The sequence below is a fragment of the Hordeum vulgare genome, chromosome 6H, assembly GCF_904849725.1.
Source record: "Hordeum vulgare subsp. vulgare chromosome 6H, MorexV3_pseudomolecules_assembly, whole genome shotgun sequence".
NCBI lineage: Eukaryota > Viridiplantae > Streptophyta > Magnoliopsida > Poales > Poaceae > Hordeum > Hordeum vulgare.
This window is the reverse complement of record NC_058523.1, coordinates 306,485,061-306,490,898: the sequence shown is the minus strand read 5'-3', so window position 1 is coordinate 306,490,898 and position 5,838 is coordinate 306,485,061. Positions and strand designations below refer to the sequence as shown.

The window sequence follows — 5,838 nt, the reverse complement described above, 5'->3', positions numbered from 1 at the left end:
TTGGCACGAACATCGGAATAGAGAAAATGAAGTGGGGAGGAGGAGATGTCATTTGTGCTCACCCACGAATGAGGGGAGCTCTTCGAACGCACGAGAAGGTCGTCGAACACTATACCCTCACAACAACGAAACAAATGCACATTTAAATCCACACGATCAACACGAATATTCAATCCCGACATAAAAACCTATATATTATTCTTTTTCGTAATACTTTTCCACTACTTTTCCACTTCTATTTTTTTCAATATGCTTCAATATTTTTATCAATATTATTCAATCCCAATACTTTTCCACTTCTATTTTATTGTTTTCCTCATCTATTTGTTCTTCTTCTCCTCTTTCTCTTCCTTTTCTTCTCATCTTCTTCGTCATCTTCTTCTATTCTTCTTCTTTTCTTGTTTTCTTCTCCTCTTCTTCTTCTCCTCTTTTTATTCTTCGTCTCTTCTTATCCTCCTCTTCTTGTTCTCCTCTTCTTCTCTTTTTCTTCTTCTTCTTCTTCTTCTTCTTCTTCTTCTTCTTCTTATTCTTATTCTTCTTCTTGTTATTTTCTTCTCCTCTTCTTCTTCTTCTTCTTCCCCTTATTTTGTTTTTTCCTCTTCTTCTTCTCCTTTTTCTTGTTCTTCTTCTACTTCCTTTCTTTTTCTTATCTTCTACTTCTTCTTCTTTTTCTTCTACTTCTTCTTATCCTCCTCGTCCTCCTCCTCATCCTCTTCTCCTCTTTTTCTTCTTCTTCTTTTCCTTTTTCCTTTTTTCTTTTTTCCTTCTTATTTTCTTCATCTTCTTCTTCTTCTTTTCCTTTTTCCTTTTTTCCTTCTTCTTTACTTCTTCTTTTTCTTCTTCTTTTATTATTTTCTTCTTTTCCTTCTTCTTTTCTTCTTCTTCTTCCTCCTTTCCTTTTCCTTTTTCTAACCTAACTAACCTAATTAACCTGATTAATTAACAGAGAAAACAGAGAAAAAATGGATTACCTGAGGGTCATCATCTTTGTCCTGTGCGAGCAGACGACAAAGAGCCTAAAGGGAGACGACAAATAAATAGCGGATGACATCCTCACCGTCCGTTTGACCTAGCCCGCCCCACAGTCCAGTGGGGCCGAACTAGCCTCTTTGCCGTCAGCTCGCACACGGCAAAGAATGTACTGATGGAAAATAGTATATTTGCCATCAGTCCTTTCTTTGCAATCTATTTTGTGGAAGCTGAAGGCAAAGAATTTCTTTGTCGTCAGCTGGTAGACATCAAAGAATGGAGTGGCGGCAAATTCTGTGATTCCTGTAGTGGTACAAATAAATTGTGTAAATGTTAGTATATAGTACCTAATGTTTGAAAATTATTATCCAACTAGTCTTGCTAGTACATGAAGCGTTGATTTATTGTTATGTGTACTGAATTATCTCGCGAGTTCTTTTCAAGTTTTTTGTTGATGAAGTTTTTGAAACATGGGTCAAACCAGGATATGAGAGGAGTGAACGATATAAAAAAGCTAAAGCTTGGTGATGCCCAAGGCACCCCAAGAAAATATAAAAACAAGTATTAAGCATCTTACTTTGGGGATGCAACGCATTCCACCTCTTTTCGTGAACAACTACCGATTAGCCTATGTTGATCCTAAATTTTCATTTGATATGTGTGATTCTTGGAGTGTATTTTTGTTTTCTTTGTTGTTTGAAATAAACGTCAGATTTGAAAGCCTGTATTGAGAAAAAGTCCTCACACAACTACTTAATTGTTTAACACCTCATTGACCTTCGCTTATATATTTTTGAGAGTAGTTTGATGTTCACTCTTGTGCTTCGCTTATATACTAAGAGAAAATATTGGATGTATTGAGTGTAATAAATGTGAAATTCTTTATGCTTCATATGCTTGTATTATGGGGAGTAATGACTTCACATTCTAGCACTATAAGTGGTAAAATTTATTGGAAGTTAGAAAACTTACCATTAGTCACTTGAACAATTGATGAAATAATATTGAAGAAAGAGAGATTTCACATAGAAAAATACTATCTTGGACATCTTCTATGATTGTGAGCCCCATTAATTATTTTCAAACTTGATCAAGTAGTTCATGTTGGACAAGTAAGACAACGTAATGGTTATGTTTGTTTATATTCACATAGAAGTTATATAGTCATGGATCCTCTAACACGTGGTGCTAGCTTAGCATCTTTTGCTAGCCAAACATCTATATTTATACTAATTAGAGACTCCCAAGAAATTACCACGTTAATCAGAAATTAGGAGCCGTTAATCTGATGGGACCGAATTATTACAGCTGAGATCTGTCAGTAAGAATTTAATAATAAGCCCCGAAATAGTTCATTGTAAATATATTAATCATGTACGGTACATTAAACAGAACATGTCACGTACAAAAAGACATCACACGATACTTGATTTCCTCAAAAATATAGACTTGAATCACCGTTAAAAAGAAACAGATCATCCCATAAAAAAAGATATCTCACGTCCTAAAACAAGAAATATGATCACATAATTTCCTTCTCCTTTAGTCGTGACACAATAAACATGAGATGTCTTTCTATAAAAAAAAGAGGAGATGTCACGTAATCTCCATTAATCTCTCATCTCCCACGCTGAACATGCCAAAGATATCTCACGTCCTAAAACAGGAGAAGTCATCACATAATTTCCTTCTCCATTAATCGTGGCACAATAAACAGCAGATGTCATTCTATCAAAAAAAGAGGAGATATCACGTAATCTCCATTAATCTCTCATCTCCCACGCTGAACATGCCAAAATTTCTGTAGCTTTCCTTCTCTAGCACGACAACATTAGATCTCCATCTAATCTCCAACTATTTTGCTGTAGCTTTCCTTCCCCAGCACGATATTCCTCATCTCCATCTAATTCCTCATCTTCTACACTTTTCTGCCGAAAATATTCAATCTTTCCTCACCCTCGAGACGTGAGTTCCATCCATGAAACCTTTGCCGGAAGAAGGAGAAGATCGCAGAGGACGGCCTTAATTCAGTCCACCAACACATCTAATTTGGTGGATGCCATGGATACAAGCACATGCAAATTTCTGTAGCCTTTCTTCTCTAGCACGGTAACACTTGATCTGCATCTAATTCCTCATCTCTTATGTTGTAGCTTTCTTTCCTTAACTCGATAATGGTTAATCTCAATCTAATTCCACATCTTCTATACCTTTATGTGTAGAATCCTCAATCTTCTTCTCCCTCACGAGTTGAGTTCGATCCGAGCAACCTCTGCTGGAAGAAGGCCCAGAGTGCAGACAACGGCCCTGATCCAGTCCACCAGCACATCTACTTTGGTGGATCTTCTCAAAAAATAATCTACTTTGGTGGAAGCCATGGATGCTTTGGTGGAAGCCATGGATGCAAGGACATGCATGTACAGATGAAACATGACCAGCAAGGGTGTTCATGGGGTGGCGCATACTTGACCCGTAGAGATCTATGCTGCTTTTTTAGGATGCAGAAAATTAGTGATGTATTATGCTACACCAAACCCATTGTATCATCAACGATTGGACCACCAGTTTTTAAACATGTGTACATAATTTCTCTATTTGTATTTCTTTAATTTATCTCCGAAAGTTTATAAATATTTACATATTTGTACTAGCAAAATGCAACCAGGAGTGCTGCATACTGAACGTAGCATTTTGCCAAGTTCTGTTAAGTTATTTATTTGGCTGCTATACATGTGGATGAGGACCTTTTGTACTCCTGCAAGGGCTACCAAGAGCATGCAAATTTAACCTTCAGATCTCAAACCCATGGACCAGAACACATAAGTCCATTTTAGAGTCCTAAAGAGATACACCTGAAAAAAGTCCTAGAAGGATACGATTGTATGTGTAATATCCAACGTGAGGCAGCTGTACAAGGCAACGGAAATGCCTCCCCGTCCCCATCCTTCAAGCCCTCCTCTTCCGCTCCTCCTCCTACATCTATCCATAAGCCCACACCAGCCTCTCTCTTTGATACATAGCATAATTTCACAACCCAGGCAAAAAGATGCTCGACAAACAATCGTACTTTCTTTTCACGGAAAAGATCATTGGACATACAAGCGTATCTTTGCTTTCATTGTCCCAGACTATCATTGCGCGACGTGGGCAGTCCTATTGACAACGTCAACACCTTTAGTTAAGTGGCACACTCGTTTGATCATGCGAACCGATGGGTTGGCATTGCCGTGACATCTAGGACGAAGCATGTCATCCTCGATTTGAAGTTGAACGTCCGATCAATATACACGGCGTGCAGTCACCCAAAAAGAAGCTCGACAACCAAGCGTACATTCTTCTCAAGGGAAAGATCGTTGGACATACCACCCTATCTTTGCTTTCGTAGTGCCAGACTATCATTGCACGACGTGGACAGTCCTATTGACAACATCAACACTGTGGTTAAGCGGCACAATCTCTTGATCACGCGAACGGATGGGTTGACATCTAGGACAAAGCATGTCGTCCTCCATTTGAAGTTGAATATCTATTCAAGATGGACGATGTGCACTCCGCCGAGGTCCCATCTTTTAACAATTCAGGATGACACGGGCATTATTATGCGAGTATGATAAGCACAACAATCTTGTATAATGATTAATTGCTTGCGGAGGCCTTAGACGTCATGGTCGTCACTAATTTTCACTTTGATGGATCGTTGTTGGTTGCTCCAGGTCAAGTATTGAAATATTGATTATCTGCAATAAATTGGTTGTTTATAGCTTAAATTCGAAGTGTGGCGGAGTAGTCTCAAACAACATGTGGCTGAGCCTCGTGGCGTAAGTTCTATAATAGGCGCTTGCGCTCGGTATCGATAACCTTGGCCTCCTCCTCCTCGTATCCCTCCTCACACCTGTACAAGGTTTGCAATCAAACGAGACAACACTTATGTACAATAGCTAGCTATTTTTTATTTTTAGATTGTGTAAAGGACAAATTGCCCAAAAGCTGTTGATCACCATCTCCGCCCTCGTGTGGCACAAGACACCATCGATCTTCTCCTCCGGCGGGGCCTTGGAAGCCTTGTAGTGCTCCCAGCTCAATCCTAGTTGAGGAAGCTGACCCTCACTAGGCAACGTGACAAACCCCAGGAAATTTAGCCGACAAAGTACACCAAGGATATTGTTCGGCTTGCGGACTCCATGGGGGTGATGCAACCCCTGCAATATGACAACGTCAATGCATTAGACATTTGAAAAAACGTGAAGGGAAAAGGTACAAAGGAGTAAATGCACTTACTTCTCCCCATTAGGCCTATTCACTAGCCTCTGCTCGCGGGTCGCCGGTACGGGCGGGAGCGGTGTACCACCATGCTGGTACACGGGGACCCAGTCAACCACCTCGCCCTCACTATCACAAGACTCATCCCCACCACCATCACCATTGCCACAGGGACCCTCAGTTGGATCCGGCCAGGTACCCCATCCGGATATTCCCTGGGACATAGCCCCTGGATCCGGAGTCTCATGGGCCAAAGCCTCTGGGTAAAGAGTCTCCTGGTTTGTAGTCCCTTGGACCGGAGTCTCGTGTACCGAATCTTCTAGGACCGGAGCCTCATGGGTCGAAGGCCCATCGACTCGAGGCTCGTGGTACGGAGTCCCCATAGCCTCCACCTCACACGAGTCCTCCCTAGCAGTCCTGTGCTCAGGTGAATGAGTTGGGGGTGGCGGTGAGGAAGGTGTAGTAGTCTGCCTACCTCTCCCACAGTCATGTCTTGTACCTCTCTACTTCTTTCGTCCCCGACCTCCTCTCCTGGTGGGCAACAATGCCGATAAAGTATCCCCCATGGGCGACCCATACTGTCTATCAACGCTCTCCGAAAAGATAGGG

The 5,838-nt window shown here is 41.1% G+C and overlaps 1 long non-coding RNA gene across 1 annotated transcript; it reads left to right on the top strand.

Moving 5' to 3' along the window:
* The first annotated feature begins 2,409 nt into the window (after window positions 1-2,409).
* Window positions 2,410-3,542, top strand: LOC123403050. Its single transcript, XR_006611394.1, has 2 exons — window positions 2,410-3,078; window positions 3,192-3,542. It is a non-coding gene; the product is annotated as an uncharacterized LOC123403050 (long non-coding RNA).
* Window positions 3,543-5,838: the final 2,296 nt, after the last annotated feature.